General features: G+C 42.3%; 1 long non-coding RNA gene across 1 annotated transcript in view; it reads left to right on the top strand.

Annotated features, from left to right (window-relative positions):
* Positions 1-19,960, top strand: part of LOC112951242 — a 45,132-nt gene extending 25,172 nt beyond the window's left edge. The window contains exons 2-3 of the long non-coding RNA XR_003250162.1: positions 17,467-17,619; positions 19,136-19,960. This is a non-coding gene — a long non-coding RNA (uncharacterized LOC112951242). The remainder of the gene's footprint in view (positions 1-17,466; positions 17,620-19,135) is intronic.
* The last annotated feature ends 331 nt before the right edge of the window (positions 19,961-20,291 follow it).

Here is a 20,291-nt window from a genome sequence, read left to right as displayed (position 1 = left end):
ATGTTTCATCAAATCCTGTTCATAAGTGGTATCGAGACTGTTGAATTTAAGTACATATGGAAGCAAGAGTCAGCTCTTTAAATTTATGCTGTATTTGAGGGTAAACGCTTAGTTTTACAGAGCCTTTTTTTTATTGAGTTACTGAAGACTCCATTGAATCTTTAATGACAGGCTTCCTTGCATTGATTTTCTTTCTTGACACTTACCATTAGAAATTGTGAACCTTTTCCTAGCTCTGCTGCTCCTGCTGCACCTTGGCTTAGGCAAGGGAAGATCAATCCTTCTCTGTTTTTGAGGCTTTTTTTTTTTTGACGTGTTAAAATTATCCAGCTACGTGCCACGACTGTTCGTGCTGTTTTTGCCTCCCTTAATTCTCCAGCGATCAGCACTGAATCACATTCTGTGCGGCAGCCATCCAGAGCAGCGTTAGAGGCTGGCTAAGCCCAGCCTTGCGACCCTGCGCGCGCTCGCTACCTGGAGCGGCCGCTCAGACAGACAGACTGACGGCTTTCCAGAGCCAAGCAGAGCACAAAAGCTCCATTGACATGAATAGGCCCATTCATACACGAGGAGGAGGGAAAGGGCTCAGCAAAGCTGGAAAAGGGCTCTCCGTCCACCTATGGATCTCCTGCAAGAGTCACCGACTCCAGTTATAGAGCAAACCTTCTCATCCCGATTCTTACCTTGGACCTTTGGACCTGGTTGTGCTTTGGATCATTGTTAATTACTCCCCCCTGACTTCAAGCTCCTCTTTAAGTTATTTTTAAAGAGTCTCCTGTACTAAAATGTTGCCAGCATGTGGCAGAAAAAGTGAGGAATGGGTCCAGGTTTCTGAAGCTCTATATCTATAGGAGGCGTTTTACTAACAGAAACAATCCCAGGAAAGTAAGTGGGTTTCACTGCATAAGTAAAATTACCTACATGTGTGTTTGTAGGATCAGACCCAAGACACCCATCACTAGCTGTAAGGTTTTATAGCTTCTGCTTCTTGCAGGCTTAGGTTTTTTAGCCAGAGAAGCTGGTTTGGCACCTCTAGGGCTACAGTGGCTAAAATAAGAGAAGAAATATGAGCAAGAGCAGCAGATGTTCTGACCTACTAACTCTGGGTATGGATGCAAAAATAAAATGCTAGTTATCACTAGCATTCCTTGACGGCAAGCAAGAGAAACTTCACCTTTTTGCAATCTGAGATTTTGTTGTAAAGAAGGTGACACTTCATTCCTTTGAACAAACGGTAAACTTGTACACATCTGTCCTACTGGAATTTTTTCCACTAACTGAAAAAATACACACTTTTCCAGGTCTTTGCTGCCATTTTCACAGAGTGTAGAAGCACAGCCAAAAAGGGATTCTTTTATAAAAAATAAATCTAAGTGCTACTAAAGAGTAATGTCTTCTGCCCTGACACAGATCCACGTTAACCGCAGAAGCCAGAGGATACGTTCCAGGAAAGTGGATTCGAATCTGGCCAGTGTTACGGGTTTCTGCAGACTTACTCTCTTTAATTTTTCTGTGCTGTTACTTCATCCTTGTCATCTCCTTGACAACTCTTGCCTTCCTCCTGGCTGCATTCTTCCCCATTCTGGTCCACTTAAGATTTTGCTGCCAAAATCATCACTGTAATCTTCTCTTCTAAATTCCTTACCTTTGCACCATCTTGAACCCATTAATTTACTTTCCATCTACTTCCCACCTCCTTCTCCTATTTTTACCTTCAAGTAGCTGCACACAACAGAATTTGCTTTTGCCTCTGTGCCCGATTTTCCTTCCAGTTCCTTTTCTGTTCCTTAGCATCTCTCGTTACTACTCCATTTGCCTCCTCTTTACTATCTTAGCTTTTCTCCTTCCCATAACGCTTAGCAATGGGCTCCTTCCTATTTTCCCCTTGGAAATACAGAAAGGGGAAACAATTTTTTTTTTGTATGAAATTCTTTTTAAGTTTTTTATTACTTTCCCAAGGAGAGCTCCCCAATGTCTTCCTTCACCCTCGGGTAGCTGAACTTCCCATTTTTTGTCTGTCTTGATATATTGCAGGCTCATTTCCCCAGGGAATGAGCAGTGAAGGTTGGCTTTTGGTGTACAACGGTCAAGACAAATCATTTTCATTTAGCTTGTTGAACCAGCTTGACTAGGTGGAAAACCTGATTAGGGATTTAAATAAGTCAGCAAAGTATCTCCATTTTTGCAAGTCTAAATTCTTTGCTGTGGACGTATAAAGAACCTGAACTTTGGCACTGTGGTCATTTTTGGAAAGCTTTGTGTTACTATCAATACATATTAATGACAAATGACCCAATAACAATGTCATGTACAGGCTATTACTGCTTTACGGAAATGTATATTTTATTAATCAAAATTACCTAAATTAATCAAAATTACCTAAATTCCGCAGGAACTTAAGGAAGCATTTCTTCACTGTGAGGGTGACAAAGCACTGGAACAGGCTGCCCAGAGAGGTTGTGGAGTCTCCTTCTTTGGAGATCTTTAAAACCCGCTTGGATGCAGCCCTGTGCCACGTGCTCTAGGTGACCCNGGCCACAAGCTGAAGCACCAAAATTCCACAGGAACTTAAGGAAACATTTCTTGACAGTGAGGGTGACAGAGCCCTGGCACAGGCTGCCCAGGGAGGTTGTGGAGTCTCCTTCTTTGGAGATCTTTAAAACCCGCTTGGATGCAGCCCTGTGCCACGTGCTCTAGGTGACCCTGCGTGAGCAGGGGGCTGGACTTGATGACCTCTGAGGTCCCTTCCAACCTTCGGCATTCTATGATTCATTCTAAGATTTTTACTGTTGATGGAAAGCTGTATTTATGATTAGAGATGCAAGAGTTTTTTTGCTAATTTCTTCAGCACACACAGATTGAAAGGCATGTTGGACGTGATTTTTCCCTTCTCCTTCCTCTTCCTCTTCTCCTTCCCCTTCTCCTTCCTCCAAGCTGTGGGCAGAGCCTCTTGCTCCGAGCAGCCCCTCTCGGCTGCCGGGACTGGGAGGCTGCTTTGCAAAGTCTGTTTCCACTCAAGGATTCCAGCCTCTGGGCTTGCAAAGCCTGCCGGGAATAGGCCTTCCCGCTCTGCATTCCTGGAGCTTTTTATTTCCTGTAGCTGTGTCAAAAGCGGCAAGAGCAAGTCCACTGAATGGAACAGGTTACCTGATAATATATGTACCATATGGCTCGGCCGCTTTCCTTCTGCGTTTGCTTGGAAGGGATTGCAAAGGATAATGGTGACTCTGTTCACTAATTGTTGTCCCATGTGCCGGATTCATGTATCCGAACTGGGATGTTAAGGAAAAAAAATTGTGCTTTCTTTTAAAGTTTCTTTTAAACCATTATATGATCAAAGCAAATTTTTAGAAAAGCCTGGCTTCAAAAACAACCTCTTTTTGATCACCATTAGCTCCACATACTGTCTATGTGCTTTGTGTTTATTGCTTTGTATTCAAATCTGTTTTTCAGTGGGAAGCAACGTGACATTTTGCCCTCATCTATGTCTCTGGGGCAGCCTCTGGGGCTTTGGGCTTTCAGACGGACTGGGAGAAGCTGATTATTCACAGAAGTTGCCATCAGATTGAGAGAGCTACATTAGAGCAGCAGTCCATAGTGAAGGAATCATTCTGTGAGACAGCACGAACCACAATTTTTATGAGCTCAGTTTCATTTAGGAAAGAAAACACTGCTAATATCATATTTTCCCTGAGTGTGACTTCTTAGTAATTTAAAAGCAAAACGATTGATGTTTTGTTCCTAGATAACTTACAAATATTATTAAAAAGCACAGTCAGAAAGCAATAAGTAAAATGGTGAAATTATTAGAGGCTCTCTTGGTATTAAAGGGCTTCCTGCACTTCAGCCATTATATTAATTATTTTGTGGACAAACTTACATAGGGTGTAAAATTCAGTCCTACAATATAATGAATGCCTTTAATGGTAGGTAGACTGTGCTAGTTCAATGTTCTAACTTTCCAAAGTTAAAGATTGTCTTATTTTGTTCCCAGTGAAATGTAGAACTGAACTATTAACTAGACAAAAGGAGTGGGGAAAAGGCGAAAGAGAACAGCTAAAGTTGTTGTCTGGACTAATCTGGCATTTATTGATTTATTTGGTTTACAAGACATCAGTGCTGAAGGGTGAGATCAGGGCCAATGATGGAGAAGGGCAGAAAGGGCAAAAAGCCTCCTGGCTGCAGAGGTTTTTCTTTCACCCTCTGTGCCCATCATGGGTAGCGCAGCACTGGGATGGCCTCCTGCAATGAAACGGAGCATTTATGAGGTGTCCTAAATCTAGGCACGCTCCACAAAAGCTCACAGGCACCGAAGTTCAACAAGTCTGGAGAAGAACAAGGCTGCCTTGTAGGGCTGGTGCGGTGGGAAGCTCATGCCGGGTGGTAAGGGATATCCAGGAATGGCAGGGAGGAGCAGATGTGACTCCTTGGCTACGCAGGTCAGTGGCTCTCGGCTGTGACATGTGGCCTGGCAGAGACCTCCTGGCTCTCCCTTGGTCCCTTTCTTGGTCTTCATTACTGAAACCAAGGCTGAACCTTCTGATCCCTGCGTGGACCCACCAGGAGGGAGCAGCAGAGCCATGGAGTGGTCCTTTCCTTCAGGAGAAGACAAGGGGGTCATGTACAAGAGCAGCAGTAATTCCATTTGTGCCTAATGCTCCTCAAATGTGTTTCCTCGGGACTGAGGAAACACGTATTTGCCAGGCAGCTGAAGGGCCTAAATCCTCAAGGTCTTCTGGTGGCCCGAGTGACTCATGTTGGCAGACAGGGAGGACAGAACATGAAGGTCAAAACTAACCAAAACTGGGTTAGTAGTTGGAGAGCTGGAGCTTGTTCTAAGCAAGCAGCTGCATGGCACAAATCTCTCTGATGTGACTTGGTTTTCTTTGTACCCTTTAATCAAAGGGAAGAGGTGTGAGACCTATGGTATCTTTAATCTCTGGAGCATCTTTTATCTCTAAAGCTTACCTGCCTTGAAGTTACATGTTTCTGCTAATGCTATTTCACTTGTTGTTTATCATCAAAATATTTTTGGGCAAACATGTATTCCAAAAGAGGTTTTTTTTTTTCCTTCAGTGTGGAGTGAAGGAACCTCTTGATATTTAAATATAATTTATTGGATGATTTATTGCTTCTAATATGAACAGCAGTTGTGTAAATTTGTGGCCTTCATCTCCACTGATTAATGTGTGGATTTCTAGTGTCCACAGCATGCTAAGGCCCTTTAGTCATGGACTTGATGAATTGCTGCTCTATTTGGTCTGATCCTATTCCCTCCTTATTTTGTCAGATGTGCCTTTTGTCTTGTGCTTGAAGAGACTATGAACTTTAGTTTCTCACTGTACTGCAAGCAGATGATACAGTGGTTGTAGTAAAACAAGATCCTTGACTTACGGTAAAGCCCTTTTCTTATTACTATATTTAGCCTAATATGTTACTAACAGGGGAGCTGCAGATTCCTCAGACCAAGGAAGATGGTAGAAAGCAAGAGGCTGATTTCTGCTGCCTATTATCCTCACTGATCATCCCTGCCTCCTTTTGAGGTACTTGGAGGCTTAGTCTGGAGGGAGGGGAATGTAGACCACACTGCTGCAAAAGCTCGAGCTGATCTGTGGTAGAGCAGCCCTGAGCAACTGCTCTCTGCTTCCACTGAGCTGGGCTCAGTATGAGCCTAGCAGGGCTGAGCTTGAAGCTTTGGAGAGTCAGGGCAATTCTGCCAATTTAGGAAGCGCTTGCAGTAGGGAAGACCAGTGCTCCATAAGGCCCTAGTCTGGCAATGACTTAGATATTTGGCATGCAGTGCTTCTATTTCCAGTTGCCAAGGTATGTCTGAAATGTACTTTCTGTGTTATTTTGTGGTAGGAAGGAGAGCGCATCCGCAGCCCAAGTATTCATACCTTGTTACCCACTCGCTACAAAGCCTCTGGCCGACTGACATTACGTCTGTAAATTGGCAATTTCAAGCGGGTCACCTCGGTTGAAGGTCCCACGTGTGCGGGTGCAGAGTTGTGCTGTGTTTCTGCTAGCGGACTTCTTGAACCAGCTCCAGCACGAGTGAATGTTGCAGGGCCTGCAGGTCATTTGCACGGAGCTGTGTTAGCATGGGGGAGCTTTTAAAGGGTGAATTTACTATGTTCTTTGTGAATGCAGAATTTCACAATTTTATTTTCCGCTTGTCTGCTGATCCCTGTCTCTCCTTTTTCCCTTTTTTTAGTGGTTGACAAAGTATTCTGTTCTAATAGACAAGAAGAAATGAGAATGACAGCTGTGGTTTGAAAGGGTAGTTCGTGGGATTAGCCTTGCAGAACATAGTGTTTCTGTCTGTAACAAATGCAATGAACTTCCACAAAGAAAATCTTTGGATTTAAACGTTTAAAAGAAATAATCCATGAGAGACTGTAACTTGGGATCTGCATCTCAGCTCTGAAAGCATCCGGAAGCTGTTGGCTTTGGTGGAAACTTTGGAGGAAAATGCTGTAACTACCAGACCACCAACTAAAGTTAATGTGTGTACCAACTGCTGAGCCATTTTGGCCTGACCTTGAGCGATGGCAGTTCTGCTTTGAACAGTAGTGTCCGACTGAACTTAAGGGGCTTCTAACTGCTTTTCAGACAAAACTGAGGATCTTATCATCCAGATAGCACCATATCATGCTTTCTCTTAGCGCAGAAGGGAAGGGAGTATGGCCTAAAACTTGTTGGCTTGCATCTGTGGACCACCTTGCTAGGGAATGACAACAGAGGCTTGAGGTGGGCGCTTGTTATTTATTATAAAATACAGATACAGAGATGCAGAACATCCCGTTTCAACTAAGCATGCTCAGTGTAGCTGAAACCACAATGTAACCTGCCAGACATAGTGAAGATCCTGATTTACACAGACATCTTGTGTTGAGGCTCTACTCAACAGCTGCACATGAAGTGGTAGAAGGGAGAAGATGGAACAAGCTTTTTCTTTCCCACATGTAATAAACCAGAAATATGTTTATTTCCATAAAGAGTGGAAATAAACATTTTGTCATCCAAAAGGTATCTGCTTTCAGCACGTTTCTTCATTGGAGCTGGCCATGTATTACTAATTGGCAGTCATCTCTACTCAAGTTTATTTGCTGGAGGAAAGGGATTTTTATCCATTTATTGAATTAAAAAATAATGATAAGAAAACAATGTGCATATTAAGTGCATGAATGACAAACCAAATGACTTATTAACCTAATTATCCAAAGCAGAACAGGAAAGGAAAATGTTGTACTCTATTGTTCTTAAGAAACGTTGCTTCTCACCAGGGTTTTTAAAAGCCTCTAATTCCTGTGGGTTGTAATTTCCAGTTTCAGAAATACCCCCGTCAGTTCTGTACGTCACTGCGATGAAATCCAGTTGGGGCCAGATCTTACCCTGGTCCCAGTTTCTGTTCCTGTGGGACCAGTGCCCGTGCTATTAAATGCTAGTAGGTGGCACGCTCAGGCACTAGGCACGGGCTCCAGTTTGCAGTGCCAGGACTATGGGTTTCAGCGTTAAATTAAGCAGACAACGTGACTGTTCTGGTCTGCTTTTCATACTTGGGAAGTGATATTAGCCAGCAAACGTCCTTTTTTTTTTTTTTTTTTTTTTTTTTTGGGAGGGGTTGGGAGAGGGAGGAGGATGAGGTGTTTTCTCTGCATTTTGGGGAAAGTGCAGAAAATCTGCAGGTAAGGCATGGAAGAGAAAACTAGGATGTGGGGGTTCAGTTTGCAGGTCTGCCAAAGACTCCCCTAATCCCAGTCATAGGCACTTCACTCCCCTCAGTTAACTGAGAAACTGAGTTTTTCATTTAGCTAATCTGCATTGCCATAAGGGCTTCCTGAATTAATTTTGTTAGTTTGTTTTGGAAAAAAAAAAAGGTTTTTTTTTTTGTTGTTGTTTTTAATTTCCAATGATGAAATTTAGCTTCCAAATTAGCTTCCTTGCTTAATTGTTCCATGCTTTAATTATCTTCTGGTTAAAATGAAGGACTTGTTTCTAGGCTGAATTAATCTAGCTCTTCCCTTCCAGCCTTTTGAACCTAGCCTGACTGATACCAAGATCTAGGATTTGTAAGTTTGGAGAGGCAGCTGCTTTATCTGCTCCTTGCAAAACTGATCACACTGATCCTTATGATTTAAGACAATATCATATCTTGACAGGACTACGAAACCTAGCTGTATACCTACAGGATTATTTCTCATTTTGGGGGAAATATTGAAACTAATAAATAGGAATGGTATAGAAAGATTTTTTTTCTTTGTGTTTTTAAAATTTTAATCTGAGTTGATGTAGATCTAAATCTGCCCTTCTGATATCTCTGCTTCTTGGCCCACCCACCTTCTGCACAGCTCCAGTCATGGTAAGGCAAGAGCTTAACTTCAAAGACAGAGTCAAAGATCTCAAGAATTTAACTCTTGCTCTTTCTTAGGGCTCTCATTCACCTTTTCCAGCGTAAATCTTTGCATATTAACGTATTCAGAACACCTCAGGCTTTCATAGCATTTGGTAAAGAATACAGTTAGGCACCGCAGTGCAAATGGATTTGTAAAGAGACACTGCCTTGGGCAAAATCACTCGTATCAAATAGACAATCCATAGACTTACATATGCTTTACACTATGTTTTATACAGAATAAAGGAGAAAAGAATGCAATTAACAGAGCAGCTAAATGAGAGAAAGGAAAATTCACTCTGGACTAGAAAATGGGCTTATTCCTGAATTCAGGCTAATTTTAATCTTTTTTATTAAATAAGCAATTGGTGAGTTTGGAGTTGATTTTTTTTTTCCCAAGTTCCAGGTTTTAGAAGTGTTTCCTTAATATAAACCAATTGCTGCTATTGCAGCAAATGCCTTGGTGAAGAGCCATAATAGAAGCTCTTCTCGCAGTATCAGGATGGGGGGAAGGAAGGAATGTTGATTTTGGCAATCAAGAGGGTGCGTTTAATCTGTGACCTTTCAGGCGATGATCTTTTTCAGGTTCAAAAGTGGGTTTGTTGCCCAAAGACACTTTGATGTCTTTCATCTGTGGAGGTCTTAACCAGCATTTTTTTTCTTTTTTAACAACATTTATTGTGTTATTGTTCCATGACAATTCACTATCCTGAAGACCCTGTCCAAATTTGAAATGTTAAATGCAAACAGGGGCGCTCATGTTTCTGAGACAAAAAAAAAAGTATCAAAAAGCAAATATTTTGACAAGATTCATCTCTGAAACAGAAGATCTTGTGTAGTTTTGCAGGGGTGATAAAAAGGCCATGCATGAATTTTGGGATGAGAAAGTCAGAAAAATGAGTACTGTGACACAACGGAAGATGCTAACAGGGATAGGTTAAACTCAAGGATAAGATCTGAGAGCATTTTTTTGCAAAGATCTTTTCACTGATAGCAAAAGCTGCTGTGCAAGACAAGAAAAGGTGTCAAATTGGTGTCTTTTGAGGTGTTGGCTTCAAGGACAAGGAGAGGAAGTTCTCCTAAAGACCCTGTCTCAGGAACTCATCAGAGTAACTGAGGGATTTCGTAGGACTTCAATACGGTACACATTGTAACTTAAAACAAATGCAAGTGTCCTACAAGCTTATACAAATAGCTTTTAATAGCAAGCTAACAGTTCGTATAAAGAATTTGCTTATTGACTGCAAAATATCTGGAAATGAAGCAGCACAGAGCCAGTGCACTGCATTATAAGATACAGGAATTTATCAGTGCGGAGATTTGTCTGCTTCTATTTGATCCATCTGTACAACTTGTATTACATTTGCAGTATCATGCAAGAATTTAAAATATATCAATGTTAATGCATAAATTGACAAAATAATTCAGATTTTTTTTAAAAAAAAAATCAGGATAATGAGCCAGCTTTGACAGATAAGGTTCAGAAACTTTGTATCTGAACATGAGTGTTTCATTACCTAGAAATAGCTCAGATTCCACAACATTAATATGAATCGTTCATCTGTGAAGGATGTTGATCACCAATATGAATATTAGGCTTGTGAATAGTTGCATTAATGCATGTTTTCAAACTAATTTGAATTTAGATTAGATGCCACTTATAGTAAAGATTTACTTTGCTGTGTCCAGAAAGCTGTTGATTTTCAGGTGAAAACTACTGAGCGCTACCGGGTGCCACTGCCCCAGCCATCAAGAGATGCTGGAAGCAACACAGAAACACACTCCTGGAAAGCCACAGCTGGCAGTGCTTGTCCCTGCCAATCCACATTCCACCTTCAAGCGCCTTAATCCCGCGCTGCGCTGAACTGAGGGAACGTGGGACCCACATGGAGTCCACAGCACACGTGCTGCCTCCTAAAGTCCCCCTGGGACGTCCCGGAGTGAAATCTGCCCTTGTAGTTACCAAGTGCTTTGGCAAAGGGCAAGAGAGGAGGAGTATTCTTGGAGTATTCAGGAAGGGGAGCATGGGCTTGAGCAACCAACTGTGGAAACTAAAGCTGCTTTTTGTATTATTATTATATATTTTTTTTTTTTTTTTGCTGACAGCAGCAAAACTGAATCAGGTAATTGACTCCATCTATATTTTTACAATTGGCTTCTAAAGGTTGGTTTTTACCCTGCCTTTCTGAATTGCTGTTTCTGCTTCAAGAATGCACTGCCTTAGAAAAGGGTCTGATCACTGCTGTGCTACAAGTTACAATCAATTGATGGGGGATAGAAACACAAACAGTGTCTAAATATACTCTGCAGAAATGTGGGAGTTCTTCAACCTGGGCAGTTTCTGTGCCTGGCACTGAGAACTAACACACAGAAAAAGCAACTGCAAACAGATGGCATTTGGCATGCTCTAAATATTAAGACGAAACACCCACAAACTTATTTATGTGTAAAAAAATGTGAAACCGGGAGATTTGACATTTGCAAAACACTACCTTTAAAACATGGTGGGGAGTGTTATTCTTTCATTTGACATATTTTTGGTTCAAAACAACAGAAAACAACCGTAGTGGTGAGCCAGATTTTTTTTTTTTCAGAGCATTAAAACGACTCCTCTGAGATTCCAGGAAATTATTTATTCACAATAAATTAGAGCTGCTGAAACTGCCAGCCAGACTGTCTGCAGCAAAACGTACAAGTGTTTTATTGTCTGGCATCACTGAAGTCTGCCAATAACCTCGTGCTTCGTTCTGCAGTCAGTGAAATCTTGTGCTCCCTTGCTATAGGGGTGTTTATTTAGCACCCACCCGTGAGGGGTGCCTATATCCATGAACCCTCACGTATGCACTGCTGATGACGGGTGATCTTCTGCCAAGGAACATTGGAGCAGTGACAGTGATGACAGTGCAAGGACTAAGCCCTTTTCATCCTGCATCTTGTTCAGAGACCCAATTTTTTGTTGTTGTTGTTTTTGTTTTTCCTTCCAGCATATATGATTTAAGAAATGGATGGTTTTCATAAGGGTATAGACCATACAAGTGAAATTTGGTTGCACACAATTGAAATTTGGTGAAGTTTTGGTGTCGCTGTGATTTATTTCCTCATTCAAACCATATGAGGATTTATTTAGCAAAATTATAAGAATTAGGTGGTTGTGGTGTGAATTCCTGCTTTCTGGTTATATTGGTGTGAAATTGAGGCCTTTGGAGGGTTGACCAATAATCACCCGCAGCATGTTGCTATAAATGCTTTGGGCAGCATGGCAGGCCTGATGTCCTACCACATCTACAAGGGGTTTGTGTCCGTCTTTGGTTGCTGATATGACTTACAGATCAAGAGAAAGAGGTCTACATAGTCTAACATGGAAAAGGAAATATGGATGAGCCAAGGAGATTGTAATAGAGGTAACTTAAAAGCACACAGACCAAGGCTGGTGATGTGTGGGTTTTCAACTGGCAATCAAACTGTGATTTTTAGCGGTATCTATGGTTGTCTTGAATGTCCATAAAAAAAGAAGTGGAATCTTTCTGTTGGCCACATCAACGCAGGCTCTGGATGTGGCTTCCAGCCTGTTCCCTTCAGGGGCCCATCCAGCCCAGGAGCAGAAGGGAAGGGTCCCTTCAGTGTCCTGCACTCCTGGTCCCCATCTCCCCTTGGAGACACTACATTTCATCATGCTGCTCTCTGGAACCTTGGTTTAGTTACAGGTGTGTCATTTGTGCATTATCTGCCTAGCAAAATCTGTACTTTCTTTGATTCAGGCCTATGGCTTTCATAAAGCTAGCCAAGTTGTGGAGGGGTGAAGGTGGGGACTGTGATATTTAAAAATGTGTTTTAAAAGGAGTTTTCTGATCCTATCTATGCTAATTTACACTCCCATTCCCTCACTACCAGGACGCAGCGTTTGAGCTTTGCTGCTGTGTTATCTCAGGATCCCCTCAAAGCCCAACTGTGAATTTTATAGAGGAAAAAGTCTAAGGTTTCCTACAATTTGGCTGCCCACAGAGTGTTCCCTCAAGGGAATTCCCTATGGAATAGGGATACATCATGAACTAATACTGCAAGAACAGTGTTTGCTTGGCTCAGTTTCTCCTTGCAAGCTTGGAGAACAGAGAGTCTAGAGACGCTTATTTAATTTCCCAGCTCAGCTGGCTCTATGAAGGTGGAATATCTGAAGGATTTTGAATGAGCTTTGCAAGACTAGAGGATGCTGAGGGAAAATCCTGCTTCTCTTGGAGAAAAGCAGATTTGGCTTCCTCTCTTGGCCATGGAGGCTGCCACGTGCCTATGAATGAGGAGAATGTGCCATGGGCTACCGGGGTTACTGCAGTCTTCGCTCGGGTACAACGTCCTACCAGGCCTTTGCTGCCTAATTTCAGACTGCGAAGAATTCGAGTCGACAACCCTCATGGTTCCCGAGGTCAAAGAGGCATCCAGTATTTTAGATGAATGCTTATAGGATCCTTTATAGATAGCATAGAATAGTCAAAAGAGTATCACCAGAAAATAGCAATAAAGGGGCTTTGGGGCATTACTTCTATTCCTACTTCTGATTCAGGCTAGCTGGTTTATCTTGGAGAAGACAGAACGGCCAAACTTTTGAATTACAGTGCCTCAACTGTGTCAAATATACAGTTGGGAAGCTAGTAAATGGTTTGGAGTTTAGACATGCGGAGAAACCAGAGAAAACTTGGGGTTTAAATTAATAATTTTTCATGTTCAGGATGTTGGACTTCTGAAAAATACATCAATTTAGCATAAAATATTTTGTTAACCTGGGATACAGTCTATGTAAGAAGTATCTTGGTTGAGATAATTTTGTTTTACATAAACCCTGGGATTTTTTCCTTTTCCATGCCATGTCCGTGTCCAGGGCTGTAGGATCACAAGGCTGCCGAGAGCACAGTGCTGGGAGAAGCAGCAATAAAACACTGGCATTCAGTTCAGCACTCTGATAGATCACATAGCGTATTTGCTTTGATAATGTTGCATGGTAGATGTATGTGCTGCATGATTTCACAATTCCCAGGGTAAAACCAATTACCCATATAGAGAAACATGGTTACAGAGAGTGATATTCTCCTGGCAGCTAATCAAGAAATTATGGTTCTCATCATGTACTAAAGCCTGTACTAATACTTACGTATGTGAAATGTGGTTTCAGTCTGAGCTCTTGTCACTTAAATAGCCTCTAGCATTAATGCTGATAGCACTAATTTGTTTCAGCATTATTGTTGTTTATGTATCTAGAAGCATGGAGATTTCTGTGAATATTTAAGATGTTAAGGTAGCTTGTGTTTTTTCTCCTTTCTCCTTCAGAAGATGGCTTCAAAATTTGAGATATTTTGTTGCGGGGAATAATCAACTTCGGTCTTAAGGTGCTTCATTAAAATGGTTATGGTCATTACTTGTGCCTGCAGCACTAATTCTACTGACAGCAAGGTTGCAGTACAACAACCTCAGTTTTAATGCATGACAGCGATTATAAATGTGGTCATGAGGTTAGAATGATGATGTGATCTTTTTGAAATGTGTTATGCTAAAGCCTCTCTATTTCCTATTAGGCGAAGGATATGCAATGTTCCACTTTTTGTTTGCTTTGATAGCACTAGGATGCTCAGTTTTCTGCAGCTCTCTCAGTTGCAATTAGCTGGCAGTGACTCTAACATCTTGTACTGATTTCTGACCTCCTTGACCTGAGACAAAATAAGAGCCCCAAGAACAAAGTAGGTTTTGCATCAGGCTTTTTCTAAAGACCTGCGTCACTGGAAACCAATGGCCTTTCTGTTCTTAATAGAGATGACATGCACTGAAATCTGATGTAATCAAGAGGGGACTCGTGTGGGTAAGAAGAAAACATCTAGCCTTAGTTTGCATTCCTGTTCTCTAGTGCTTTAGAAGACATTTTCCAGGGTTGGACAGTATTCCCACTCCTCAATACAGTGTTTCCTTTAAAAGACACAATCCATTATACCATTACGACAGCCTTGCAATACAGTATTAATGTCATATTAACTAGCTAAAAGCAGTGTTAATTGTTCATTTATAGCTGATGTCACCAAATTCACATCATATGTAATAAGAAACAGATGAAATTGCAGGGTAAGAATAATAAGTGTATAAATCTCAGGGAACAATATCTTACACAGAAAGCCCCTATTGGAATGATCTAATGAGGTATTGCTTCATTTTTAGGAGAAGATCAGAAAGAATTGCCACCCACATTATCTTTCTAGAGCATCATAAATCCTTCTTGCACTACAGAGCTATTGTTTACTGTTCAACGTTGGAATACACTAGCTTTAAGAAAAGATTACTTGTTTGCTTTCTAAAAGCAGGATGGTGGATGAGAGGCTTATGTTTGAGTGGAATTTACAGAACTTTCCAATTCAGTTTTTGATCACAATTTGAGATCCCACTGATGTTTTATAATCATGTACAATAACGTATTCTAAATCCTCTTTTTTCTTGGACAGTCATGGCAGTTTCCCTGTAGTTTCATCATAATTAAATTTTACACTAGCTTTTTTGAAATGAGAGAGGCTCTCGTAATTAATTTTGAGGCAGTTTCTGCTGTTGACAAAGGATGAAGTTCAGTCAAAATGTCCTTGGGCTTTTGTAATAAATTAAGAATGTTTTACATTTTAAGTTGATTCGGAGATTATTTAAGTATTTCATTCCTGCAGAGGGATAAAAGGATTTTAGTCTGATGTTGTTTGCGTGGAACGGATGTGAGCTGCTCTGTGGATCAGTTATGTCCTGCAAGTTTGTTCCTGGCCTATTGTTTGGGCAGGCTGTAATTGCTAACTGCATCCTCCAACAGATTTCCTTGAGTTACCAACACAACTCAGACTGAACAACTCCTTTTTCTTTTTTTTTTCTTTCTCCTTCCTCCTTCCTCCTTCGTTCTTTTCTCTTTTTCTTTTTCTTTCTTCCTCCCTCCTCTCCCTCCTCTCCCTCCTCTCCCTCCTCTCCCTCCTCTCCCTCCTCTCCCTCCTCTCCCTCCTCTCCCTCCTCTCCCTCCTCTCCCTCCTCTTTTTTCCTTTTTTCCCCCCGTTTTCCCCCCTTTTTCCTTTTTTCTCTGTGGGGTGGGAGGTGGTTCTTTTTTGCAAGTCTTTGTATCCAGTGCCTGACACCAAGATGGGCATCCGCTCGTAAATTATTAATGCAAAGCTGGGCAAGAATTGGTCAGCAAAGCCCAAATACTCACTCCTTTTGAAAAGTTAGCTTTAAAAGCAAACCTGTGTAGCCATTAGATAACATCTATGCTGAGATCATCATATGAAGCAACTATTCCCCTTCTCCTCCCTTCCCTGCTCCCGAGTGCTTCATTTCATGCCTGTAGCGCTCGCTCAAAGGGCTGCTCTATTCCTCACACCTCTCCCACCCTCTAGCTAATATTCCTCCCCCTAAAAACAAAATTTCTGAATCACAGCTGTTATATTCTTTCTAAGTGCTAAAAGAAAAGCTCTAATCCTGTATTTTCTTCTATAGATCATCTAAATTCTACTTTTTAAGACCTGAAAATACAACATTTGCAAGTAAGATGGCAATTAATCCCTAACCTGACTTGACTTCCTGAGTGGCTACCAAAGGGGGAAAGAAGGAAAAAGGACTGAGAGGAAGAATAAGGGAAAAGTACTCAGCTATTTTAAGCTTTAAGCATCTCTGTAGAAAACAGAGCTGGTCTTGTGAGCAGAGCCCTTCTCTGCTCATTGTGGCCAAAATGTTAGACCAACCCGGACAAACCCACATGTGAGGCAGATAACAGGCTTAGGCTGATATAATCTTAGACTAGACATTTCTGTTGCATGGTGTATTATTAAGATTTTTGGCACTGCTCACAATAAGCCTAGTGCTGCCTGCATGTACATGCAGGGAGACACTGCAGCCTGATCCAGAGTGGCTCTGGAGCAACCCATTAAATAGTATCCAAAGAGCAAGGGAGGGGGCAACTAAAGTACAAGGCACTGGTTGCATGTCCCAGTTCTGTGCTTGAAAAATGCCTATGTATATTTAAAGTCTAAACGTGGTGGCAGGAATCTAACAGAAACTAGACTAAATGGGAGTCTTTAAACCCCATGGAAGTATAAAAAAGTAATTTACAGTAGAAAGGATGTGAGTTTGCCATGCAGGGGTGTAGCTTTTTCATCATTAGGATAGTGGTTAGCGCTGTAGGAGGTATCGTTACATACTAGGGGATTTTTATAGCTCTCAGAATTCTTGCTCTGTCTCTGCTGCATGAATGGCCCCATTTACCCTCGTGAGAGAGGGGAAGGGCTGAGGCAGAAAGGAGGGCACGTTGCGGGTCCCAGCAGCAGACACTGCCCTGGCTTCTTCATGCTCCACGTGGTTCCTGCCTCGTGTGGCTATTTCGGTTCTCTTTACAGGTAACGGGGGCTACCAATTTAGCCCATCTCTAGTGGCTGGCTCTCCAAAGTGAGAATAGCTGGTCTTGGGTACCGCGGGGAAGGAGAGTATCCAAAGTGGCTGCTAACAGAGAGGCGTTTGTGCCTCCCTGAGAACACTAATGTACAGTGCGCTGTGCCAGAATTATTACTGATATCATCTCTGATATTTATCTTTGGCTAGTTGTAGTTCCTATGGAGCCTTAGGGCTTGAACGTAGCTTTTTAAGGGTTTAAGGCTAAATGGAGCATGATGTTTTTCCTTCTTTTAAAGGCAAGAAAATCACTCTTTAAAGGAAGATAAAGGAAAAGCAAAGGGAAAAGAAATCTCCTTGCAGGAAGCTACGTTTTAAAATCCTGCTGCAAGAATTTCATTCTCTAATTAATGAACTTTATAGAAACATACAGCATTAAAGGAAGGTATGGGAAGTAGTAGGAACTTGTGAAAAAACAGGGAATAAAATAGAAAGAGTCATAAAGAGACTATTTCTTTCAAAAAAAACTTTGCATAATATTTCTGGTTACTCTACCTTATAAGAGAAGTCATTTAGGTTTTAGCTGCTAATCAGAAAGATATACCATCGGGCTATTTTTTTTAACATCCTATGGTGTTTATTTTCCCTGGAAAGGGTAGACTACAGTGAACCTTCTATTTATGTTTCTCCAGTTTCTGGACCTGCATTTGTCCTAACAGAAAGGATAATGCTGCCAACTAAAACAGCAGTGTGGTGAAAGGGAGTTCCAGTAAAGGAGCAAACCCCAGCTTCCACCCATGCAGAGAGAGAAGCTGAATGGGACTCATGATGCTCCAGATAGCCAGGTACGCCGCCTCCTGCTCTCCTCGGCACTAAGGGAGAGTCCTGCAGAAAACGGGAACTGAAAGGGAGCTGTGACAGTGATGTAAAAGTTGAGGATTTCCAGACCAAGGCTGCCAAAAGAGCCATCCACTTCATTCAAAAACCCCTTGTGTTACCCTCTATCTTAGTCTCAAAATCTATTCTGAAGCTGAGAAGATAAATATTGTGGCCGCAGGCTTTGCCTCCCGCTCCTCTCTGTGCTGGTGTTTCCATCAGCAGGAGCTGTGCCTGCCCCGTTCAGCCAGCCTTGCCCAGGCAGAGCCGAGCACCAAGTGTCCCTTCCCTATGACAACCTATGGAGAAGTGTCACTGCCGAGGCACTTGCTCTCCCTCTGGAGCACCTCCGAGTGCCAGCCTTTTCCATGAGACTTTGTGCCCTTCTGTTCCAAGAAGCAGCTTCTCCTCATGCTTCTGCTCTCACAGCTACCCCCCTTTCAGGAAACTCCTTCAGTCCAAATCCAGTAGTGAACTACCCCGGGAATACTCATAAATCTGTAGAACAGCTGAACCGGATCTTGCAGATTTTTACCATTTGCAGAACATCTCCCGCACGGTAGCCTGAGCATCTCTGTGCTGCTCATCAGCACTCTTGGGCTTTAGACGGATCTGCAAAATACTGTGTGATGCCTCCAGCTCTGTACACTAACTGTATGTCTTCCTGCTGTGCAGTGAGGCAGCAAGGTGATGTACTTACAGTGCAAGCAAAATGATGCCATGTGCATTTTGGCTGATGTATTAATGTTAATAATAGGAATAAGTCCACTGAGAAATGCAGAGAATTTCAGCTTCAGCTCACAAAGTTTTCCTCATAGAAAAGGAATAAAATACTGATTTTGAACAAGGTCATTACTTGTTTGTGTCCTGTTGCCTTGCCAGACGTGAGTAGTGATTTCTGTCCATTTTAACCAAAAGACTTAGCTAATACCTCATTTTCTGTTCAAACATCTTCAACCAGAGAGCTATTGCCATGAGGCTTTCAGGACTGAAGGATGAAATAATACAGTGAATTAGCCAATATGGGTCCTAGATAGAGGTACTTGCTGCTACAGATACCTCTTATGGTGAATTATTGAGCCTTCAGAGGGTTAGTGTCTGTGTGCACAGCAAGACACTTTCTCCAAAGCTGTGTGTGTAGGTAAATTGATACTGGTTTCTATAATCTGGTGAAGCCCATCAAGGAACTTATATAGCCAAACAAATCTGGGGAGAATATATGCTGAGGCAGCTCAGCGTAGGAAAGCAGATGCAGCTTCATGGCATGAGAATGTCACCATTTGGAAAGTTTGGGTACTTTTCACAAGATTTTAAGTGTTATTGCAAATATCAGTGCGGTTTTATGTCTTATTGATGACAAGTGCAATATTTATGTACAGGGAAAGGCCAGGAGCAGGGAGGGATATCTGGGATGGTAGGAATAAGGTGATGGTGGGTATGTGTGGAAATCTTTCATTTTTTTCATAGAGATTTGCCTCAAAACAGGTTTCACCCTCAAGATGGAAACCCAGGCTGGCCATTCTGTTGAACAGGCTTGAAGTTAGGCCGTGGATCTAGGTTGCCTTTCTAGGCACAACCCAGTGTGGCCGCGATAGCCGCTGCCTTCGCTTCCCAGGGCACTAGCAGGGTCCTCATGCATGGGATCAAATGACCACCCTGTTCGTTCCCTCCACCTGCGAAATTTCCGAGGCTCCTTGAAAAGGGCCATTGTTTCCCAGGAATGTCAGGCCGGGCCGGGGAAGAAAGTCCTCATGTCAGCAGGAATGTGGAGCCTGCCCGCGAAGGCCTTGCCCTGGATACGGGAACCGCCTGGACGTCGGGCCCAGCTTTGTGGCAACTGGGCCTCCTTTCTGGGTCCCTTTGGTGCCTCCTTGGTGAGGAAGAGGAAGGTTGAGTCCCAAGACGTGGCGCTAGGCAAGGATGAACCCTGCAGACACGGCCTGCACCATCCTCGCCTCTGTCCCAGGCCTGGTGGGAAGCATCAGATCCAGCATCCCAGCATCTCCAAGGCTTGACCCTGATGCGGGACGTGCCCGTGTGAGAGACACAATACCGATGGATAATCTCAGTCCATCTGTAACCGGCTCGGGCAAGGGGACGAGGGGCGAAGCCTTCAAAGGCTTCCCAACCTGTTTTTCAAAGGAAGGAGGAATCTGACCTGAATATGAACTGATGATAATAAGTACTGTGCTCAGTGAGCCGAAACTCTGGAAATTTTATTTTTTTTATACAAATACGTTTCTTCTCTGTTTTCATTTCAGACCTCATTTAATCTCAAAGCAGTAAGATTTTATTGACATTAAATATTCAGGTTAAAACACACTGACTGTGACTCTTTTCTATAAGCATGGGCTAATAAAACTGATAAATAATGATCCTCAAAAAGTCAGGAAAATAATTTATGACATTTTGATGTTTTGTTCTGTCCTTTTTAAAGATGCTTCCTATGATCTACTTTAAAAAAAAAAAAAAAAAAAAAAAAAAGTTGTAGCACTGTTTGTCCTTAGACCCTGGTATAGATGGCACACAAAAGGAAGCTTGTCCTTTAGGACCTGGCTCCGAATCAACTGCAGACGACGGAGAAACACTCTTTTGTGGCCGCTAAAGTTCAGGAATGAATTCTGGCAGGCTCAGCCAATTC

The sequence above is a fragment of the Nothoprocta perdicaria genome, unplaced genomic scaffold (assembly GCF_003342845.1).
Source record: "Nothoprocta perdicaria isolate Ctin4 unplaced genomic scaffold, notPer1 scaffold_34, whole genome shotgun sequence".
In the NCBI taxonomy this organism is placed as follows: Eukaryota; Metazoa; Chordata; class Aves; order Tinamiformes; family Tinamidae; genus Nothoprocta; species Nothoprocta perdicaria.
The sequence above is the reverse complement of the archived record's forward strand: the minus strand, read 5'-3'. Positions and strand labels throughout refer to the sequence as shown.